The sequence below is a fragment of the Enhydra lutris genome, unplaced genomic scaffold (assembly GCF_002288905.1).
Source record: "Enhydra lutris kenyoni isolate GAN:26980312 unplaced genomic scaffold, ASM228890v2 scaffoldscaffold75, whole genome shotgun sequence".
In the NCBI taxonomy this organism is placed as follows: Eukaryota; Metazoa; Chordata; class Mammalia; order Carnivora; family Mustelidae; genus Enhydra; species Enhydra lutris.
The window spans coordinates 2,619,781-2,643,795 of NW_019154159.1; the positions used below are offsets into that span (position 1 = coordinate 2,619,781).

Below are 24,015 nucleotides of genomic sequence, written 5' to 3' on the forward strand. Positions count from 1 at the left end.
AAAAGATACCATCTTAGAGGAGAGTCCTATAGCTTGAGTGAATATAACTTCATGAAAAATTACCTGACATCATCTCCTTTTTTTTCTCATTCTGTGGAGTCATCTTGAGTGTGTGTGCATGCGTGTGCACATGTGACAGGGGTATACATATATCAAAATTTACTGAATGGTATACTTTGTTATTTATTTATTTATTTATGTATTTTTTTAAAGATTCCATTTATTTATTTGAGAGAAACACTGAGAGAGAGCATGTGAGGGGAGAACGTCAGAGGGAGAAGCAGACTCTCTGTGGAACTGGGAGCCTGATGTGGGACTCGGTCCCGGGACTCGGGGATCATGACCTGAGTCGAAGGCTGTAGCCCAACCAACCGAGCCACCCAGGTGCCCCTGAATGGTATACTTTAAAGATATGTTGTTTATTTTTCTCACTAAGTGTTAACGAGCGTTTGGCACCGCTGTTGTAAGTGTGGTCTTGGGAATTGTCTAGCCAGTTCTGGGCTAGGTTTCTAGGAATGCTGCTTATAAGCTGGGTAACTTTGGGTTTATTTTTTAAATTTCTCTGAGCTTTGTTTTCTCATCTGGAAGATGTGAGTAATAATGCCTACTACAGGGTTATATGGATTAAATGAGATAGTGAGTAAATTTGACACCTTGTAGGTACACATTATCGTCTCTGTTCACCTTGCAAAGTCACACATTTGTACTGTCATTACCTATTTGTGTGTGTGTTACTGTAATTGCAGAGGAGTGATTCAAGCGTAGAGAGTGGTGTTATTTTAATCCTACCATAGACGTGACCATAGCAGTCACTTTGGTATGGTTTATAAGGTATGTGGGGTGGGGAGAATGTTTTACTCTGAAAACGCGGATGTGCTGGTGTATAAAATTACTGTGTGAGTAATGTCCTGGGCCAGAGATTGAATTTGAATTCTGTATAGATTATTAGGATTTGTTCTTGTGATGATCATATTGTCAGTTTAATTTATTATATTTCACACAAAGAAGCCCCATTCAGGGTTCCAGAAATGCTTATAAATAGGTCTCCTGTGGCATTTAATTATCATAATGTGTAAAGCTTTATTCAGTGAGATCAAGAAAGAAAAATACAGTCACTTAGTCACTTACATATAAAGCTTAGTTTTCCTCTTCGTGTTAAAGGTATGTTAAAGAGGAAAAAAAATGGAATGTTTAACATGTTGCTACTTGGCATACAGATTGTATGACTTATATGACAGATGGTTCTGGTTGGGATCTATCTCAAGTGCTTAGACTTTCCAGTTTTTATGTAATTATATATGTATACAAGTTTTCTTCTATTAGAGTATAAACTCCTTGAAGGCAAGATTCATGTTTGACTTTTTTCATCTTTTATAAAACTTAGCTCATTGACTTTTATAGAGTATGCACTGAGTAAATATTGCTTGGTTGATTGAATAAGTCTTCATATGTGTTAGGTTACTGACTTCTGATGGCATCAGGTCTCTCTCCAAAGTTTGATGAGATTCCTAATGATGAGGAAAGTAAAGTGAGCAGTCAGATCTCCTTTTCAGTTTCACTGATATCTTTCCTGGGTCCATAATCTCCAGTAATTTTAAAGCTTTATGTAATGAAAAGCAACTCCATGACTCAAAATGGTAGATATTCGTGGCCTGGCATGTAACAGAAAGACAACTTTTAGGTCAGAAAGAAATACTAGTTATTGAGCCTTAGCTTAGTGGTAGCATTGGATGTTAACATTTTTAAAAAGATTTTATTTATTTCTTTGATACAGGGAGAGAGAGCGTGCGCACACAAGCAGGGAAGCAGCAGAGGGAGAGGGAGAGGCAGGCTCCCTGGATGTGGGATGTGATCCTGGCACTCCAGGATCATGACCTGAGCCAAGGCAGTTGCTTAACAAATGAGCCACCCAGGCTCATGGATCTTAACTTTTTGGAGGGTCTCTGATCCTTTGAGAGTCCAGAAAACCTAACTAGAACAAGAAAAATTTTAATAATAAAAGAATTTATCTCCAAAAAGTTTCTCCTTTTCAGATAATGTTAATAAAAATTAATTCTTTCAGGGGCACCTTGGTGGCTCAGTCTGTTAAGCCTCTGCCTTTGGCTCAGGTCATGATCTCAGGGTTCTGGGATCGAGCCCCGCACTGGGCTCTCTGCTCGGCAGGGAGCCTGCATCCCCCACCCCCTGACTTCTCTCTGCCTAATTGTGATCTCTCTGTCTCTCTCTCTCTGTCAAATAAATAAATAAAATCTTAAAAAATTAATTCTTTTGTATTTTAATATTTACTATGAATTATCTAATAATTTTAAGAAGGGAAAAGCTATCCTCTTATGAAGCCAGCATAATTGTAATACTAAAAAAACATGGAAATGATAGCACCAAAGCTAACTCTAAATTTCCGTCACATAGGGCACCTGCGTGGCTCAGTTGGTTAAGCATCTGCCTTCTGCTTGGGTCATGATCCTGGGGTCCTGGGATCAGGCCCCATGTCGGCCTTCCTGCTCAGCAGGGATCCTGCTTCTCCCTCTCCCTCTTCCGTTCCCCCTGCTTGTGCTCTGTCTCTGTCAAATAAATAAATAAAATCTTTAAAAAAAATTTCTGTTGGGGCGCCTGGGTGGCTCAGTGGGTTAAGCCGCTGCCTTCGGCTCAGGTCATGATCTCGGAGTCCTGGGATCGAGCCCCGCATCGGGCTCTCTGCTCTCTAGGGGAGCTGCTTCCTCCTCTCTCTCTGCCTGCCTCTCTGCCTGCTTGTGATCTCTCTGTCAAATAAATAGATAAAATCTTTAGAAAAAAAAAAATTTCTGTCACATAATTAAATCTTAAATCCTTTTTTTTCTTTAATTTTTTTTTTTTTTTTTAATTTGAGAGGGAGAAAGAGGGTGCATGTGTGTGAGTACACATGCTAGCAGGCAAGAGCAGGGGGAGGGGCACAGAGAGGAGAGAAGCAGACTCCATGCTGAGCATGAAGTCAGATTTCATGACCCACTGAGCTGAAGGCAGATGCTTAAGCACCCAGGTCCCCCTAAATCTGAGAATTTTAAATAATTTACCAGCAAGTATAATTTGCCAGTTGGTATTATTTCCTTAAAATCTCTTTCTAAAGAAAATTTGAGACAAATGGAGCTGCCTATTATATCAGCAGAGTGGTAAGACCGAGTAAGGGTTACCTTGGCAATGCAAGTACTCTTAAAATCCCTCTAGCAGTAGATTAAGTAAGACCAAGTAAGGGTTACCTTGGGGATGCGAGAAATCGAACATTCCAGTGCATTGGTAGATCAATTATAAGATTATCCTAATTGCTACCTAGAAAGTTACTGAGTAAAATGCAGTATCTTTTGAGACTTCTGCTTCCGGCTAAGGGAGACCAGTTGTGTCAGACTGTCACTGCTGCCAACAAATAAAAACACTAGGTAGACCATAAAAAGCAACTCTTTGATGGCATTAGACGTTACCAGGGCATTGAGGACTTAGAGGGGCCAAGATCCCCCAAAGAAGGGCAGTCGAAGCAGCAGGATAACTATTTGGTGCCACATGTCTCCTCAGAGGCATTGGCCGGCTCAAAAGCTACGACTGCAAAGCCGAACAGAAAACAGGTTGAGAAGCTGATAGAGTGTTCAGCTGACTTCGGAGATTAGGAAGCATAAAAATTGGATTCAGGAATGACAGAGGAGGAAGGTCCCTGGTGAACATCCCCGGCTTTTGGTTGGGACCCTCTCCCCCAAAAGTTTTACCCTGGGAGGAAGGATGAACCTAAAAATCCTGAAATCCAGCTCTCACAAAAACTAAAACTTAGTTTTTAATTGCCTGAAATAGATTAAAATGATTCCCCTCAACTTTTAATTGCCTGTAAAAGCAAACGTAAGTCCTCTCTGAAGCAGGGTAACACTGTCCAGAACCTTAGGTTATCGCAACAGATTTTCACAGTCAGTAAGTTTCCAGTCAAAAACCAGGACTGAAAATCAAGGGGAAAGAAGGACAACAAGGACACCTACAAAAGATCCAGATTTTAGGGTTCTCAGCCTTGGACTTTAAAATAACGTTGATCAGTATTCTCAAAAAATTAAATGACAAAATACAGTAACAGAAGGGTTTCTTTTTTTTTTTTTTAATATTTATTTATTTGACAGAGATCACAAGTAGGCAGAGAGGCAGGCAGAGAGAGAGGAGGAAGCAGGCTCCCTGCTGAGCAGAGAGCCTGATGCGGGGCTTGATCCCTGAACCCTGGGATCATGACCTGAGCCGAAAGCAGAGGCTTTAACCCACTGAGCCACCCAGGCGCCCCAACAGAAGGGTTTCATAGCAGATTAATCACAGTTGAAAAGAGCATTAGTAAACTGGAAGACAGATCAAAAGAAAATATCCTTGCTGGAGCTCAGAGACAAAATGGCTGAAAAAGGAAATGAAAAAGAAAAATGCATTACAGACCAATTGGACACTATTAAAAGTCTAAAAATACTTACCATTGGAGTGTCAGAAGGAGAGGACAAAGATTGGAGGTAATATTTAAAGAGGTAATGGCGGGCACCTGGGTGGCTCAGTGGGTTAAAGCCTCTGCCTTCGGCTCAGGTCATGATCTCAGGGTCCTGGGATCGAGCCCCGCATCAGGCCTTCTGCTCAAGCAGGGAGCCTGCTTCCCCCCCAACCTCTGCCTGCCTCTCTGCCTACTTGTGATCTCTATCAAATAAATAAATAAAATCTTAAAAAAAAAATAAATAAAGGTAATGGCTGGGAATCTTCCAAAACTGATGAAAGCTGTCAAGCTACACATTTAAGAGTCACTGTATACCTGGGCGCCTGGGTGGCTCAGTGTGTTAAGCATCTGCCTTTGGCTCAGGTCATGATCTCAGGTCCCCGGGGAGTCTGCTTCTCCCTCTGCCCCTCTACCTGCTTGTGCTCATGCTTGTGCTCTCTCTCTCTCAACTTAGTAAAATCTTTTGGATGCCTGGATGGCTCAGTCTGTTAAGCGTCTTCCTTCAGCCCAGGTCATGATCCCAAGGTCCTGGGATCGAGTCCCCACATCAGACTCCTTGGTCATCAGAGAGCCTGCTTCTCCCCTCCGTCTGCCTGCCACTTCCCCCCTGCTTGTGCTCTCTCTCTCTGACAAATAAATAAAATCTTTATTAAAAAAAATCTTTAAGAAAAAAAGAAGAATCACTGTGGACCTAAGCAGTATAAAAATAAAAAGGATGCCTGGGTGGCTCAGTAAGTTAAGCATTTGACTCTTGATTTCGACTCAGGTCATGATCTCAGGGTCATGGGATTGAACCCCACATTGGGGCTCTGCATTCAGTGTTGAGTCTGCTTGTCCCTCTCACTCTGCCCCTCCTCCAACTGACTAACTCTCTCCCCCCCCACAAATAAATAAATAGAATCTTAAAAACAAAACAAAACAAAAGAAGGGAGAGAGAGAGAGGAAAGAAAGAAAAAAGGAAAGAAAATGGGAAAATTGCTAAACCCAAGGAAAGTCTTGAATTAACCAAAGGAAGAAACAGACATTACCTTCAAAGGAGCAACTTGACTTTGCTGAGGAAATAGACGTCTGAAGATAGTGGAACCAAATCTTCAAAGTGTTGCGAGAAAATAACTGCCAACCTAGAAATTTATATCTAGCAAAAATGAAGGTAGAATATAGACATTTTCAGACAGGCAGAAACTTGTGAGAATTCATCACCAACAGATTCACACTAAAGAAACTATAAAGAGAGTTCTCAAGGTAGTTGGAAAATTATCCCAGATGGAAGTATGGACATGCAGGAAAGAATGAAGAGCAGTGGAAAGAGAAAATGATAATAAATCTGAAGTTATGTTAACTATAAAACAGTAAAAATAACTGACATTAGCACAAAAAGCAGGAAGAGGCTAATTATAGTTTAAATATCCTGAGGTCCTTGTAAATTTATATTAAGAAAAGATTAGTGAGGGGCATCTGGGTGGCAGAGTTGATTAAGCATCTGATTCGTAGTTCTGGCTCAGGTCGTGATCTCAGGGTCATGAGATCGAGCCCCACGTTGGGCTCTGTGCTGAGCACAGAGTCTGCTTGAGATTCTCTCTACCGCTCTCCCTCCTGCTCATGCATGCTCTTTCCCTCTCTCAAATAAATAAATCTTTAAAAAAAAAAAAAAAAAAGACTAGTGAGTCCAGGATATAAGGATATAATGCCTAAGGCAGCCCTTCTCTACATGTTTAGTGAGAGAAATTTAGTAAGGAAAAATAATCCATAAGGAAATTTGTATGCATATAATAATGTAGCTTCACAGTGCAAAAAGCAAAAATCAGCAGAATCAAAAGGAGAAAAGTTTGTTATTGCTATTTCTTCCATTTGACACAAATCAGGAAGAGTAGAATATTTGCTTAACATGGTATAAGTTCTCAGACCAACTTTCCATATCATACTTAATGGTAAAACCCTAAAAGCAGTCTCTCTCTATTGTTGTACCTAATAAGCCACTTTCAGAATTTCTGTTTTCCATCCTAGAAACCTGGGCCTGCTGGGGTTTGGAGTTCTTATTTTCCAAGTGGGGAATGCTTCCGCCGGAGGCTAGAGGGTGGTTCCATCGAATCGTGTATGAGGCTGCCACCCACTAGGGACTCTGCCATTGAACAGGAAGACTCACTTTACTGCCTGGAGTGCTTGATTCTGATGACTAAGGGGTAGAAGGGGTCATGCTACACAGTGGGGGCAAGGAAGACTGTTAATTTGGGATTCTCTGGAGTGTCTTCTAGTAAGCATGCACTGTTTTAAGGAATAATGAAAAACTGCACCCCTAAAATGCGGGTCCGATGAGTCAGATCCTTCAAGAATGAGGGCTACGGTTATCCTGTCATCTTGAGAACCCTGATGACCTGAGGTTCTGATTGAAGGCAAAGGAGATATGGGATGGGAAATGGAGAAAGAAAGTTATGGATACCATCTATGCCTTCGTGACCAGGTACAGAAATGAGAATTGTAGTGATTTAGCATAGTTTTTCTTTGTTACGTCTGTATGTTTAACTTTTATTTTTCTTCTTCCACTTTGTATAGAAATTGTTGTGAGTTAATTTGACAGTTTAGTCTTTAGAGAGAAGAATATTTAGTGTAGCTATACAGAATTTAAGAATTAGGGGCACCTGGGTGGCTCAGTGGGTTAAGCCTTTGCCTTTGGCTCTCAGGTCATGATCTCAGGTTCCTGGGATCGAGCCCCACATTGGGCTCTCTGCTCAGCAGGAATCCTGCTTCCCCCTCTCTCTCTGCCTGCCTCTCTACTTACTTGTGATCTCTCTCTCTGTCAAATAAATAAATAAAATCTTTTTAAAAATGCATTAAAAAAAAGAAGAATTAGTTAATATAGAGGCACCAGGATGGCTCAGTCAGTTAAGCTTCTGACTCTTGATCTCAGCTCTGGTCTTGATCTCAGAGTTGTGAGTTCAAGCCCTGCATGGAGACTACTTAAAAAAAAAAAAAAAAAAAAAGTAGGGCGCCTGGGTGGCTCAGTTGGTTGGGCGACTGCCTTCAGCTCAGGTCATGATCCTAGAGTCCCAGGATCAAGTCCCACATCGGGCTCCCAGCTCCACAGGGAGTCTGCTTCTCTCTCTGACCTTCTCCTCGCTCATGCTCTCTCTCTCTCTCAAATAAATAAAATATTTTTAAAAATTGTAATTAATATAGGCGGTGATGGCTCCAATGGCTGTTAGGACCGTGGCTCCTTATTTTGGGGAGAAGGCAAGAGCATCGTCATTTATAAGAAGATAGCTGCGTGCTGTTAGGTGGAGACCGAGTTCTGTGGTGCTTTATACATGAGTTGATGTGTGTAGAGGACAGAAAGATAGACTGCCGGTTATTCATTTGCCCCTCGTCTTGCAGTCTGTGTAAATCCAAATCCATCTTTGCCCGGCCCTGTGCTGTTGGAGCTGGCCACTTGCAAACATTTCCATTTGGCCAGTTGGCTTCATGTTCTGCTCTGTCCGCAGAGGGCACTGGAGAGGGAATGTGAGGAGGAGGAATTGTGAGGAGGAAGAGACTCTGGTGCAAAAGAGACGGGGAGTCCAGGCGTGCGTGCGTGCGTGCGCGCGTGCGTGCTTTCTGGGGGCCGGAGCAGCAGTCAGCGGGCCAGCTCCTGGGCGTGCTGGGAGTTCTTACCTCAGTGGCGCTTACCGAGCAGTTTTGGTTGCCTCCTTTGGGAAGATTCTCTGCCACTCAGCAGGGCCCTCCTGTGGACCGTCTCTGTCCTGAGCCCTCTGTCAGGTTTGCTTCTGATCACATGGGTGTCCTCTGGTGGCCACACTCTTTCTCATCCATGTGCAGAGAGCTCCGCTTCTAAATTCTTAGCGCATTATTCACACGCTCTCAGACTGAGATAGTAGGTTTCTGCATTTGTTTTTTCTGGATCCCATAAAGTTAGCCAACTTGTACTAGTTAAGAGATCTTTCCTTTAGGCCCACCCTGTCCACAGTACTGGTGTGGTTCTGACTCCAACTATCCCTGACTGCTCAGACTCACCAACATTATTATCTAGTCTGACCTAACGTCACCATCTAAGTTCCTGCCGGCTAAATAAGACAGGCGTGTCACTTTCCTTTTGCTCCATAACAAATTACCACAAGACAAGTGGCTTCAAAGAACCACCAGCGTTATGGGTCTATCAGCCAGAAGTTCTGGCATGACACGGATGGGGTCTCTACTCAGCGTCTCACAGGCTAAACTCACGGTGTCAGCCAAGGCAAGTCCTCCTGTGGAGGCTCTGGGGAAAAAATGCTGCTCCCAGGCTCATTCTTGTGGCAGAATTCAGTCCCTTCTGGCTGTAGGACTGAGGTCCGTGCCTCCTTGCTGGCTGGCAGGGCGCTGGGTCTCCACTCTCAGAGGCTGCTGTACTCCTTGCCATGTGCCCTGCACTTGAGCAACTGTGTATTCAGCCCTTCTCTTACTCTGAACTTCTGACTTCCTCTGTCCCTGACCTCTAAGCCTAAAGGGCTCCTATGATTAGCTCAGGCTCACCTGGATGTTAAGGTCAACTGATTTGGGACTTTAATTCCGCCTGCAAACCCCCTTCACAACAGTGCTTACATTCGTGCTTGATCGAGTAACTAGGAGAATGTATATGTGCAGCAGGAGACAAAATCTTAGCAGGGGTAGGTGGGTCTTAGAATTCTGCCAAGCGCAATATGGAATAGAGATAAGAAATAAAAAGGTGAAAAGTTGGTTGTTTACAGATTGTATACCCAGGAACCCCAAAATGATCAGCCGAAAAGTTACTTGATGCAATAGAGATAGATTGTAACCTGACTGAACACCCACGGCCAGTAGCCGCGCGGCCGGCCGTACAGAGCTTGAGCCTGCACGTCCTGTACAACAGTAAGCTATCATAAAACACCTAGAAGTGATCTTAACATCTATAAGAAGAAAGTAATAATTTCACTGAAAGAGGAAAGATTTTTTCGAATAGGAAAATTAAATCCTACAGAGGTTTCAGATCAATTAATTTGTAGGTTTAAAACAATTTTTTTAAGATTTTATTTTTAAGTAGTCTCTACACCTAATGTGGGGCTCGGACTTAACAACCCTGAGATCAAGAGTCACACGCTTCACCAGCTGAGTGAGCCACGCACCCATAAAGAAATTCTAACTTTTAAAAAATTACATATTTTCCTTTTGGAACATGACAATGATGGTAAATTTCATCTGGAAGGACAAAAGCATAGTTGACTAGTTTCTTTTAATATTTTTTTTTTTAAAAGATTTTATTTATTTATTTGACAGAGAGAGACCGCGAGTAGGCATAGGGGCGGGCAGGGTGGGGGAAGCAGACTCCCCGCTGAGCAGAGAGCCCGGTGCGGGGCTCGATCCCAGGACCCTGAGACCATGACCTGAGCCGAAGGCAGAGGCTAACACTGAGCCACCCAGGCGCCCCTCTTTTAATATTTTTTAAGTGATCTCTGCACCCAACATGGGGCTCAGACTCACAACCCAAAGATCAAGAGGCACGTGCTCCACTGACTAAGCCAGCCAGGTGCCCTGAGTAATTTTTTTTTTTTTTTTTTTTTTAGAAGAGTAATGAGGAGAGGGGGCACTTGGGTGGCTCAGTTGATTAGGCATCTGCCTTCAGCTTGGGTCATGATACCAGAGTCCTAGGATTGAGCCCCGAGTTGGGCTCTCTGCTTGGCAGGGAGCCTGCTTCTCCCTCTCCTTCTACCTGCCACTATGCCTACTTGTGATCTCTTTCTCTTTCTCTTTTCTGTCAAAAAAAAAAAAAAAAAAAGGAGTAATGAGGGAAACTAGTGGTAGCAGATAAGCAAAATTTTATGAAACTGGAATAACTAAAATAGTGTGGTCCTGGCAGAAACACCCAGTTATGAATGGAGCAAAATGGTCTTCAGGCCCATCTGTTATATGTGACTTTGATATATGAAGAGCCAGTGTTACAGGTGACTTGAGTAAGGAGGGGTCATTTAGTCCTGGGACAGTAAATGATGCCCAGGCATTCTGGTAGCTACTTGATTCAGAAAGAAAGCAAGGTAAATCCTAATGTCTACCATACACCTAAATATAATTTATTTTTTTTCTACCTAAATAAAATTTAAATAAAGCATCATCTGTATTTAAAAAAAAAACCTGAGAAATCTAGAAAAGAAAATAGCAAATTTAGGGAATGTTTCTGGATTAAGAGTAAAATCTCATGACAGCTTTTTGTGGGATTTTATGGAAATTTGAAACTTCTGAATGTCAAAAATAATTAAAAGGCAAACAAAAGACTGGCAAAATATTTATAGCAACATGATAAATGGTTAATCACTTAGCATATAGAAACTTTTATAAATTGATAAGGAAAAAGCCTACTAAGAACCTGAGGAATATACCAGAAGATATAAACAGTCAATGCACAGAGCACCTAGGTGGCTCAGTTGGTTAAGCATCTCTTTTTTTTTTAATAAGTTTCTTTTTATTTATTTATTTATTTTCAATTCTTTTTTATTTTATTTATTTATTTGACAGACAGAGATCACAAGCTTGCATAGATAGCAGGCAAGGGCGGGGGGCGGGGGGTGGGGGGGGGAAGCAGGCTCCCTGCTGAGCAGAGAGCCCGATGCGGGGCTCCGTCCCAGGACCCTGAGATCATGACCTGAGCTGAAGCTAGAGGCTTAAACCACTGAGCCACCCAGGCACCCCTTATTATTATTTTTTAAAGATTTTATTTATTTGACAGGCAGCGAGAGAGGGAATACAAGCAGGGGGCAGTGGGAAAGGGAGAAGCAGGCTGCCCGCTGAGCAGGGAGCCAGAGCTTGTGGGACTCAATCCTAGGACCCTGGGATCATGACCTAAGCTGAAGGCAAATGCTTTACCACTGAGCCACCCAGGTGCCCCTAAGCATCTGACTCTTGATCTCAGGGTCGTGAATTGAAGCCCCAGATGGAGCTCCCACTCTGGGTGTGGAGCCTACTTAATAAAACACCCCCCCCCAGAAAGTCAGTTCACAGAAAATAAAGTTTAAGCAGATTAACAAATATAGGGGGAAATATTCAGTAATAATTGAAATATAAATTAAGGCCAATGAGATACTTTTTCTGTTTGATTAGCAAAGATTAAAAATTATAATACTCTGTGCTTATGAGAATGTTTTGAAAGAAACACTCTTATAAGATCCAGCTAATAAAAGTATACGTTATTAAAATACTTCAGATAACAGTTTGCTTATAAGTACTGAAACTCTTAATTATACCCTTTTGTTTTAGTGAGTCTCTTTCTGGAAATCTAAGACAATAATCACAAATAGAGAATAAACTAGAATAATCACAAATACTGAACAAACTACACAAAAGGGGATTAGTGATGAAAATAGTATAAAACGGGAACTCCTAAGAAAACAATGGGGGAATTGTTAAGAAAACTATAGTCTGCCGACACAGTGAAGGTATTATGTTGTAATTAAAAATTAATACTTGTGAAGTTTTAGTGTGAGAATACCTTGTTAGAAATGAAAATAGCTGAATGCAAAATTTTATATAAAGGATCATTTCAACCGTACCTTTCTTTTAAGTTTGGAAAATTCCCTAAAGTGAACTCAGGATCATGGACAGTGTAAATTAAGACAGTGGTCAGCTGTATACCGAGGCACTATACTAATTAGCAATATTACCACCTGTGTCCTCCTCATCACATCTTTGCAACATCAGAATTTCTTCTCTGCACTTGCCCATCTGTGAATTTATTCTCACAGATTGCTCCTGAGTGTTAATGGTTCCTTGGTTAAAAACTCGCAGTTCCCTCCCTTTGCTTTTCTCTTGAGCGTATTTATTTAGAGTCCAAAGGGTCATTATAATTAGCATCTTTTCCACTAATAGGTGCTACTCTACTGTCTGTATTCTTAGGCTGTAGAAACTTCTTCAGTAGGATATGAAACTCTGCAGTTGCTTTTCCAGTGTTGGGTGCCACCTGTTGGGAGCTGAATGTTTAAATCTATTTTGTGGTACAGGTGCCCATAAATAAGTAACAGGTAATGGGGAAGATAACATTAATTTTCGGGGAAACTTTTTATACTTTTACCTGAGAGACACAAGGTATATAGATTTAAAACGTAAGAGCCACATTCTGGATCGTCTTCTTTTCAAGTTACTGTGTATTTACTACAGTTTTCTACAGTGTAAGCTCTGTGAAGGCAGGACACACAACGTTGGCTGGCACATACGTTGGCACTCCCATTAGCAGATTCCGAATGAAAGAAACTGCCACGTGGTGGAAATGTCTCCAGCTGTAAAGTCTAGTATAGAGACCTTCTTAGACTGTGTCATTAAGCACAGCGTATACTTTGTTGCCTTAAAGCAGTTGTTCTCAGCAGGGGTGGTACTAACCCTTTTGAGGGGCATTTGGAAGTATGGAGATAATGTTAGGGCATCATGTGATTGGGGTCAGCCACAGTGGTGTGTAGTGGGCGAGAGCCAGATGCTGGCTGTTCTGTAGTGCCTGGGCCAGAAAAATCAGCTTCTCTTAGTGCAGAACCTATTTTACAGGTATATATAGTTTTTTGTGCTATTGTAATAATATGCATTGAATTTTCCAGGAAAGTAACTCCCGTTTAAGTTGAGGAAAGACTATACTATGTCTGGAATTTTCTCAGTAGTTACTCATCATTTTGGAAATTTCATCACCGACGTTAGGGCTGCTCATGGTATTTGAGTCGCAGTGCCGGTTTTCTTTTCTTCCTGACACTTAACACAAACTGAAATTACCTTGTTTATTTACTTGTGGTTTTTATTTGTTTACCTGCTAAACTGTAAGCTCCCTAATAAATAGGGGTCTGACATATTTTGTTCTCTGGATATCCTTATACCTAAAACAGAGTGGCACACTGGCCAGTTATTAATTAGTAATTGATGCATACATAATGAGCGGATGTTTGAATGACTGTCTCATCCATCTGAGCCTGACCTTTAAACGCTGGTGTTCCTTAAGCCTCTGTCGCAGGCCTTCTTTTCTGTTTATTCTAACCCCTTCCCTATTGACCTCAGCTATGGGCATGGCTTTGATTTATAACTCTACATTGACATCTCTCTAGATTTTTCTCCTGCTGAATCTTTCCTCTGAATCCAGAATTACAAATCTAGCTGCTGGCTTCCTTCCCAATTTAATGCTCAAGCATCTCAAAGTCAACATGCCCTTCTCCAGTGTTTATCTCGGTAAATGACACCATCATCTACTTAGTCACACTGGTGGGAAACCTAAGGGTTGCTCTTGATGCCTCCCTCTCCCTAATGCCCATTTGCACTTAATCACCAAGTCCTGTTCATTCTGTCTCCTGAATACTTTTCAGACCCTGCTTTCTACCCCCAATCCTCTATTGCTCCTCAGATCTGAGGTACCAGGTCTAAACTCTCTTAGACTGGCAGCAGGAGCCTACTTGTTGGTTTCCACTTGTCTACTCTTAGTCTTTTAAAATCCATTCTCCATAGTAGCCAGAGTTGTAGCTAGCCATTTCTTCATTGCTCCCATACTTTAAGCCCATAATCATCTTGCTGTTTCTCAACTGTGCCATGTTCCTTCCCACTGCAGAGCTTCCTCCATGTTGTCTCCCTTGCCCTGGCTCCCTTATCCTTCAGAACTTAGCTCACTTCCACTGGAGACCTTCCATGCTCTCCTGACTTGGCCAGGACGCTCCCCCATCATGTGGTATCACAGCACCCCTTACTTAGCAAATTGTAATGAATGTGTTATAAGGTAGCTGTCTGTCTTTCCCATAGAATTGGTTTTTTTTTTTTAAATTTAATTCATGATCTATAGGTATGGCCTCAATATATCTATTTATATTCTCATCATAAAGAATGGCTTGATAGCAACTATAATAATTTATCTTCTAAAATTCAATTGGTTTTTAGCCAGAAATCGCATAGGGTAGATCAATTTGATTTATTTTTGTCAGGGGCATACGATATTTCGTTTGTTCTAAGAAACATAATTTCCTCACCTTCAGCACCTCTGAGGTTGGCATATGCGTCTTTCAGATAATGGCGTCTCATGGTGTAATTGCCATCATTTTTCTTAGTGGCGCATAAATTAATGGTGCTTCTTATATTTGAAGGCATCTTAGATTCCATAATATTTGGTATTTTATAACAAATTCATTGTGGAAGATTTACTGAGAACCTTGGGATGTCCTGTCATTCCATAGAAGCGTTGCTAAGATTTTTCTATAGCCATTAGCTGGTAACTAACTGGTCACATCTTGATCCTTTGAAGAAGTTTCTGCCTAAAGTCATTTTGGTCATATTCTGTATGAGTTGAATGTTGGGGGCTTGATTTTTGTATCATTTGTCCAAATAACACACAGGCTCAAATTTATGTATGTGTATATGTACCTGTTTTGTTTTGGAAAAAGTTTTTTATCTCCATGTGGAGGTGGGCAGGCCATCCGTCATTCCAAAGGCTAGGATTATCCTCCTGGAATGTTTTCTCTCCTTCCTCCTTTTGGAAGAAGTTTTAGATGTGCACATAGAGACATTTTCCCCAGCCTTTGGATATAGATAAGGGCATTTGAATAAGTTCTGATTAATTGGATGTGAGCAGAAATGTGAACTTCTAGGTCACAAACCCAAAGGAATGGTTGCTCTCCAGTTCCTCTTTCCCTCTTCTAGTGAGTGAGAAGAACTTTGGGTCCCTAGATGACCTCATGCAACAGTGATGCCTGGCCAGCCTCTGGACTGGGGTTGGGGGGGTGGTGGGAGAAACATCTTGCGGATGTTGTATTTTGGGTCTTTTATAGTAGTTTTGCTTGTACAGTAAGTAATGAGCATCTGAGAGACTGTTTGGGTGGGCTCTTCTATTTTGAAGAAATGAGGTCAGCCTTATCATCAGTTTATCTTAAGTCTGAAGCAGATGGCTCTCACTCTTGGGCTACAGTAACAAATACGTGCTCTCTGGGGGTGCAGCACATGCTTGAAATTCCATCAGACCTCCGCTTGGGTGACAGCTCTGTCACTTACTGTCTGTGTTACGTTGGGCCACTCACTGAGAGCCCCCTGAGCTTTTGATTCTTCTCCGTTAAGATGCAGGTGATAATCCATCTCAACAAGGTTTGTTTTTTTTTTTAAGTCCGCTCTATGCTTAATATGGGGCTCAAACTCATGACCCCAAGATCCAGAGTCTCATGCTCTACCAAGTCTCTTAAATCCATTTTCATCTAGGCACCCAGTTTCATTGAGGCACCCCTCAACAAGGTACTTTTGAGGAATGAATGAGAATGTCTATTCAAAAGCCCTAGTCCTAGCCCAGTATTTAGTAAATGACAAGTATTGTCATCATTAGTTTTTCTAAAGACTAGAACCTCAAACTATTTGCCGCCCTAGTATTTTTTCAGATGGACTTGATATTTATGGAGGATTGCTTGATTTTCTAGGTTATTTGTTTGGATTAAGCAAAACCATCAGAAACCTTCATATATTTGTACATGTTGCCTTGGTTCCCCAGAGAACTGCTGGGTTTTTGAGAGTTTCCTGAGTTTTCCCATCATGCTTTTGGCTATGAGAGGTTGCAAGAGATGGTTTAATAAAACCTCCCCAGTGCATGCTCCAGGGCATGAAAGAGGCTGTCCACTGCCTGACTCTGTCACCTATTGTGAGGTATACCCTGAAAACCTTATTTTTAGATCTGAGTGCTAGGGAAACTTTCTCATTCCTTATAGAACTGATGTGTGTTCTCATGGTTAATGAGAAGCCATAGAGGACAGAGAGAGGAGTTGAATGATGAATAGTAACATAATTTGGTAAATTGGTAATTGCTTTCACTATAGGGCAAATTGTAGGTTAGCTTTGAGTACTTACATTAATCCTTACTAGATGTGTTTCCATTAAAATCCTTTAAGGAGGCCAGTTCTAGACCTTTTTTTTTTTTTTCCTTTTTCTTTTTTAAGAAAGCCAGAATGTTTGCAACTAGCAGTAAGGTGACTTTATGAGAATGGGAAACATTTGCTTTTCAGAATTTTTTTTTTTTTTAAAGATTTTATTTATTTATTTGACAGAGATCACAAGTACACAGCGTGGCAGGCAGAGAGAGAGGGGGAAGCAGGCTCCCCGCTGAGCAGAGAGCCCAATGCGATGCGGGGCTCAATCCCAGGACCCTGGGATCATAACCTGAGCCGAAGGCAGAGGCTTTAACCCACTGAGCTACCCAGGTGCCCTGCTTTTCAGAATTTAAAAAAAATTTTTGAATAATCTCTACATGCAGTGTGGGGCTCGAACTTACAACCCAAGACCGCATGCTCTGCAGATTGAGCCAGCCAGGCATCTCGGAAACATTCGCTTTCAGAAATTGGTGTGTGAACATAACATTGGGTACACAGTTCCTACCAGATTCCAGACTTTGAGTATGAGAATTGTGGGTTTAAGGCAGTAATTCCAAAGCAGCGGTGTAGAGTGCAGGGACAACAGTCTGTGACCGGTAAATACTTGTTAATGTGCATGGGACTGAGCGGGTCGGGGCCTCAGCCTGGCTCAGGAAGCAGTTCACTGCCCTCTGTTTGCTGAATGGCTAAAGACTAAACTGAATATATATAAGAATGGTACAGCAAATTATAGAGCACTTCTTTTCTTACCCAGGTGCTTCCCCTAGCATCTCTCTGGACTTGGCATGTGTTTAAAAGTAATACAGAAAATTAAAAATTTTTTCTGTAACTGGTATTTCTCAGGTAGGTTTACTTGCTCATCATTTCTGAAATACAAGTTTTTTACATTTCACATTTTTAATGTGAAATATTAACAATCCTTTTAATACCTGTGGGGTTTTTTTGCACAAATATAATTGGTCAATCATTTTTTCTACCTTACATTTCATTATAGAAACTGTTGTGGCAGGCATTTGACTCCTTTATCAGCTTATGACTCCTGTACAAACCCCCGAAATCTTCCTTCCTACTGTCCTCACATACAAACCCTGAATTCCACAGACGTTCCCAGATCAGAGCACTGGGTGGATGGTGGTATCATCTCTTTTTATATTTGACTTTCCCCTTGTGCAGATTGTCATGAAGCTATTTCTGCTCAGGTCCTGCGCACTTGCCTGCTCTCCCAAATTAGAATCCAACGTTGAGCACAAGTTAGTTTAATGGCTCCCGAAACTGAATCTACAGTTAACAGTCTTTTTAGTTCACAGAATTGCAGAATTTCCTAATAGAAAGCTACCCTGGAGATCATGTGCAGCCCAGAGCTCTCATTGATAAGTGCCCCAGGCGCCGGCTTCCTTGCTTTAGTGGCTGCCCTGCGCTCCTGTGGCTGGGACTTTGTCCTTTCCTTTTCATAATCATGAAGGAGAGCCTTTTCTAAATTTGTCCAGATGTACCACAAGTTTTAGAGCATAGAAGTATAATGGAGTTAAAAAAAAAAATACCGGGCAAGTCGTATTAGCCAAATTCAGGCATATAGAACCCCCCCGCCCCGCTATCAGGTTCCATATTTGAGGTCTGTGTGTTAAGTTTAACTTACAGTTTTATGCTGCGATGTCATCTGTTCGCCATTGAGATACATGTGGGAATTGTATGTACTTGTTGGTGTGACAGTATTAAAGTCTCCAGCTTATTGACCGAATTGAAATAGGCTCTAATTTAAGGATTCCTTCATCAGTCAGGAGAGAGAAACTGAGCCTGGGTGGCTCAGTGGGTTAAGCCTCTGCCTTCGGCTCGTGTCATGATCCCAGGGTGCTGGGATCGAGCCCCGCATTGGGCTCTCTGCTCCGCAGGGAGCCTGCTTCCCCCTCTCTCTGCCTGCCTCTCTGCCTACTTGTCATCTCTATCTGTCAAATAAGTAAATAAATCTTTAAAAAAAAAAAAAAGAATGTGGGACTAGCAGATACAAGGAGGAGCCACTGTCCCCGGGGCTGAGATGGGGCACCCTCTGAGAACCTCCAGGCTGAGGCCCACACCTCATTGAAGAGGGCACACCCATGGCTTGTGGGATGGTGGAGAACTCAGCCGGGGAGGGGGGTGACGGTGGAAGCTGACTGGAACGTTGCTGGGGGGCTGAGGGCATTGCAAGGAGCCTGCTGGGAGAAAATTCTTCTGCCGTATCTCTCCAGCGCCCTCTACTGAACAAGCTTAGCATCGTGCCAGCTGGCGGAGGAAAAACGTTCAAAGGTCCACATGGGTTTTCACAGAGGCCAAAAAGCTAAGTGTGGAGCTCCGAGGCAGGAAATCCATAGCCAGCGTAGTTTGCCACCTTCAGATTCCTTAGTAGTTGCAAGTAGACACTTGGGGAAAGGATGCTTAGCACTGGTTATACAGTACATACTTTGAAATTTTTTAGCAAACAATGAAATCCTGCTCATTATTGATAACCATTCTGTGGCTTACGCACCAGCACACGGCGGCAAGACTGCTGTGTCTGAGAGACTGGTTGGAGATTTGCTTCTGTTATTTTAAGCATATTTAAAGTACACATATTCCAGTGTCATATAAATTGACTGTGAAAGTGGAGCAACATTAAAAATTATTGTGTCATCTTCAATTGGAGGCTGCTTTAAACTCAGAAATGAAATAAAAAGGTTTTTACAAAATGACACGTAGGACTCCTGTATCTGTAATTGACAAGTTAATGTAGTAATACTAAGGCAGTTTTTATAGTGGTTAAAATGTTTACTGAACCTGATTAGTTTTGAGACAAAGCATAATTAATTAAATAGTGCTGAATCCAGTCAGCACTTCCTCTTCCTGAATAAGCCTAAATTAAATAGATTATTGAGAAACGTTTGTTAGTGTTCTTTGGTTACAAGCAACAAAAAGTGACTCTGTACAGTTTAAAGGGAGAGGGAAAGAGAGACTTTGGGGATGCTAGGAGGCAGCTGACGACCTTGAAGGAAACACTGAAAAGCCAGGCTCCGCAGCCTGCGGAATGTGGGTAGCCGGCACCAACGGCCGGGCCTTGGAGGGAGCAGGCGGGGAGAGGCATCTGCTCCAGCTGTCTCCCACGTGGTTCAGGATTCGCATTCCAAGGAGTGTCTAGGAGGGCCAGGCAAGGGCAAGGCGCTGAGGTGCCAGGCCGCAGAAACCGCGTGTTTCTGGGCTCAAGGGACATAGGTCCCTGTGCCGCAGACTCCGTTCTCACTCTCTTTCTTAGCTTCTCTTCCGTGGCGTTGGCTTCATGTTCAGGCCTACCGCGGCTGGGGTTGCTCCGGCAGCTTCCATTCCTCTGATACAATTCGGTTCATTCCTGACCATTAGAGTCATCTCTGAATCTAGTGGACGGCCCAGGAATGCAGTACCCTTTGATGGAGTCACTGCCCCAAAAGTCCATGGAGTTCAAGTGAGGGAAATTGGGGTACAGTTACCAGTGGAGTGGAGGGAGCTGTCAGGCAAAAACGGCAGATGGAGTAATCACCTTGATTGTTCGGAGAAAAGCCAACTCCCAAGAGGAACATCATTTGTTCGGTGATGAAAAGCCAATGGAAGAAGATACAGAGAAGCAGACTCCCTGCCGAGCGGGGAACCCAGTGCGGGACGCGATCCCAGGACCCTGGGGTCATAACCTGAGCTGAAGATAGACTCTTAGCCGACTGAGCCGCACAGCCGCCCAGAGAGGTACTGCTTCTTAAGGAGTCTGCTCAGTCAGGCTGCCGTTGCTGCTCCTGCGGCACAGCTGGGTTTTGTTCGGGTTTGGTGGTGCGGACGCAACAGTGACTCTCTAGAGCTAAACCGTGGGGCTGAAGTCTGTATTCATTCTAAAATGAAAGTCATGTCAGAGTTCTTTAAAATACCTTTAGGCCAACTGATTTTTCCATGTTCTCCTCCATCCTTCCAAAGTAAAGGTCCCTGTGGTCATCTGTTCCTAAGTTTCTTGGTCGTCTTCTCCAAATCTTCCCCCGTGCCTTATGGTATACGGGTCCTGTGGGGAGTGAAGACCTTTATCTTTAGCCCTGTATCCCGCCCCTCAAGTACCCCCGCCCCATCCATTTAATCAGACCAGGAATGGAGGGGGCGGGGACATGAGGGGGAGGATTCAGCATTCTCCAGAGCCACCCCCCCCATGACCATTTATAAATCATGATTTTTTTTACTTTTGATTTTGTTCTTTTTATTCACGTTTTGAAAGTTTGCATACAGTACCGTTCACTCTGCCGTACAGCTGTGTGAGTTTCAGCGAATGCGTGCGGCGTGCTCACACCGTCTGCGCGCATGTGACCACCATCGCGGTCGAGACTTCCATCGCCCTCCAGAAACATTCCCTTGCTCTGCCCCTTTGTAGTCAGTCTCTTACTCCAGCCCTGCCCCCAGGTAGTCGCTGGGCCGTCTTCTGCTCCTGTGATTTTTCTTCCTCCGGCGCGCCCTGGAGCTGGAGCCGTAGGGCACACACATCCTTTCGGAGCCGGCTGCTTGGACCTGGTGCGTGCTGTGTGTGTCCCAGTGTGCTTTCCTTTAGCTTATCCCAGTTAGCGTCCACAGAGCTTTTCCAGTCTGTGAATTTATATGTATCAGCACGTTGGGGAGCTTTCCACCGTCATTTTCTCCACAATGTCTCCTTCTCTTCTGCATCTGAAAGTCCTGTAACATGGTATTATCCTTAGGGTCCATGAGGCTCTTCATTATTTTTCTTTTCAATCTTTTTTCCTCTCTGTTCTTCAGATTGGACCATTTTGGTCGCTCTATTAAGTTGACAGACTCTGCCTCTGTCGTGTCCGTTCTTCCATGGCCCGTCCAGTAAAGTGCTTCATTCAGGTTTTTATTTGTCAGCTCTAAAATTTCCAGGTGGTTCTATTTTTATAGTTTCTATTTATCTGCTGTGAACTCCTAAATTGACATTTGTTTCAGGTGTATTTACCTTTATTGTCTCCTGGAGCAAAGTTGTAATAGCTGCTTTGAAGAGCTTTGATAATTCCCGTACCCGGGTCGTCTGAGAGGTAGTAGCATCCTTATCTTTTGTCTTGGCGGCTGGTACGTTTTCCCGGTTCTTCGTATAAGGAGTAATTTTGGATTTTATTCTGGACAGTTGGAATGTGTTGTACAGATTCCGAGTCCGGTTAAACTCCCCTGGAGCCTGGTGATTTTTATTTCTCTTGTTTCTCAAAGCCTGTGCTCTGCTGTTCGGGGTCTGTCCCGGACGCGCCTGACCTGAATGAGGGTGAACCCAGATATGGGAACATTTATACATAGCATTCAGAGGTCTGGGATGCCCCCCACACTGTCTAGCTCACAAGAGCTGCTTTTCCAAATCCCATGTTCAGGAAGATGGGGTCCTTGCAGTTCGGGCTGTCTGTGCCACCACTGCCGCAGCACAGCTCGGTGACTGCAAGAGAAAAGGGTATGAGACGCTCACCCCCGTGCAGGTTACCTCCCCAAGTTTTGAGTTTGCTCCCTACTCTACCAGCTTTTGTTTGCTTTGCATTACTGTAGTTTTGTATTACACTGTACTTCATCTAGTTTTTTGTTGTATTCAGCGGCTGACAGAGACTATCCTGGTCTTCCTCTGTCTTGGTCAGCCCCAGAAGTCTTAAATTGCTACCTGCGTTATTTTTGTACGCTGCATTACAGATTACCACAAGCTCAGTGGCTTAATGCAATATACATTCATTATTTCACCATTTCTGTAGGTCAAGAAGCTGGGCATGACTTAGCTAGGCCTGCTGCAGGCTGCGGTCCAGGCCGGGGCTGGGTCTCCGCTGGGGGCTTGGCTGGGGGAGGGTGGGCTTCCGAGCTCACTCAGGCTGTTGACAGAATTCATTTCCTTGCAGCGGTAGGATTCACGGCAGCTGATTCTTCAAAGCCAGCACCCAAGAGGGAGACCAAAGTCAGTGTGCTGAGAAGATGGAGTCTCACATAATGTAGTCAGGGGAGCAGCGTTCCTTCACCTCCGCCATATTCCAATGGTGAGAAGCAAGTCGCAGGTCCCTCCCACACTCCCGGGAGGGCATTTTACAAACCCGTGAACATCAGGAGACCTGCGAGTCTCTACCAACTATATTATCCTTTGATCCTCAAATAAAAACTCTTCCTGCTACCCTCTGCTCTTAGTCATCAGAGCCGTGGTTCTCTTTTCCACCCCCAGTCCCGGTGAAACACTGAATGACTTTGTGGTTCCTACAGACAGTCCGTCCGGTACTCGGACCTATGGGTTCTTGACCTCCTGTATGTTAGTGACCTTTACTTTAGAACTCTGTCCTGTGATTCTAAATCCCAAGCCTATGCTCTTCGCCACGCACTTCTGTTTATTTCCGGAGTGTATCAAGTATTGAAGGTAACTCAAGTCTTACCTTCACTTTCCTATTAGACTCTCTGTCCCTTGAGGTCCAAGACTCTTTTTATGTCTCTGCTCTCTCGTAATGCCCGCAGGGCCTCCTGAGTACTTCCTGCACAGAGCAGGGATTCAAACGCATGGTGAAAAATTAAGAACCTTAAGCTTTTCAGTGACAGCTGAACAGGATCCTACTTCCTTCTCCTTTTCAAATTTTGTCTGTTAACACTTTACCAGCCCTTCCTAACTTAAACACTGTCAGGAAATTGTAATCGAATTGGCCAGACTTTCTAAATAATGCACATAACACAGACACCCAGTGCATTAGTGACTATTTTTTTTTTTTTAAGATTTTATTTATCTATTTGACAGAAGTAGGCAGAGAGGCAGGCAGAGAGAGAGAGGAGGAAGCAGGCTCCCCACCGAGCAGAGAGCCCGATGCGGGGCTCGATCCCAGGACCCTGGGATCACGACCTGAGCCGAAGGCAGAGGCTTTAACCCACTGAGCCACCCAGGTGCCCCCATTAGTGACTATTTTAATGACATGGCGTTGGAGTCTAACTGGGATAACTTCCGAGTATAGGCTGTGGTTTGGTCCTATGGGTGAAAACTAGGTTAGGATGAAAACCAATTACAGTTTCTAGTAACTAAACCTCCAAGGTAGAAACAGGCCCACCCTCTTTTTTTTTTTTTTAAAGATTTTATTTATTTATTTGTCAGAAAGAGAGCGAGCGAGCGAGCACAGGCAGACAGAGTGGCAGGCAGAGGGAGAAGCAGGCTCCCCACAGAATAAGGAGCCCAATGTGAGACTCGATCCCAGGATGCTGGGATCATGACCTGAGCCGAAGGCAGCTGCTTAAACAACTGAGCCACCCAGGCGTCCCAAGCCCACCCTCTTTTAACGAGTCCTGCTTTTTTGCAAAAAGGGAGTAATCAACGAACCAGACTGAAAATTTGGAAGATTTTCCAACCAGAATAGTTTTGCGTGGGGTAGCGTCATTCCCAGTCCACCTACACAGGTGTGTCTTCTGATTGACAGTGTGGGTTTCACCAGGAATCCTGTAGTGATTGACACGCATCGAGGCTTCAGTTATGGCGACTCCCCTACTTCCCAACTCATCCCTCTTCTGGCTGCTTCCAGAATAAGAGTTGCTTCTTCTTTCACCTAGAATCTCCTAAGCCAGGGATGCCGAACTATTTGAGAACAAAAGAAACATTAAATTATTAAAACCCAGATTATTAAAAATATTTTCCTTCTGATAAAACTCAGTATAGTGAGAACCCATTATACTGCAGGGGATTTATGTCCAGTCTGGCCCTTGTCCAGTGTGGGGTCCGGAAGT

At 43.3% G+C, this 24,015-nt stretch overlaps 1 pseudogene; it reads right to left on the bottom strand.

The window, feature by feature from the left end:
- Positions 1-22,162, bottom strand: part of LOC111160273 — a 28,259-nt pseudogene extending 6,097 nt beyond the window's left edge.
- Between the last annotated feature and the right edge of the window lie 1,853 nt (positions 22,163-24,015).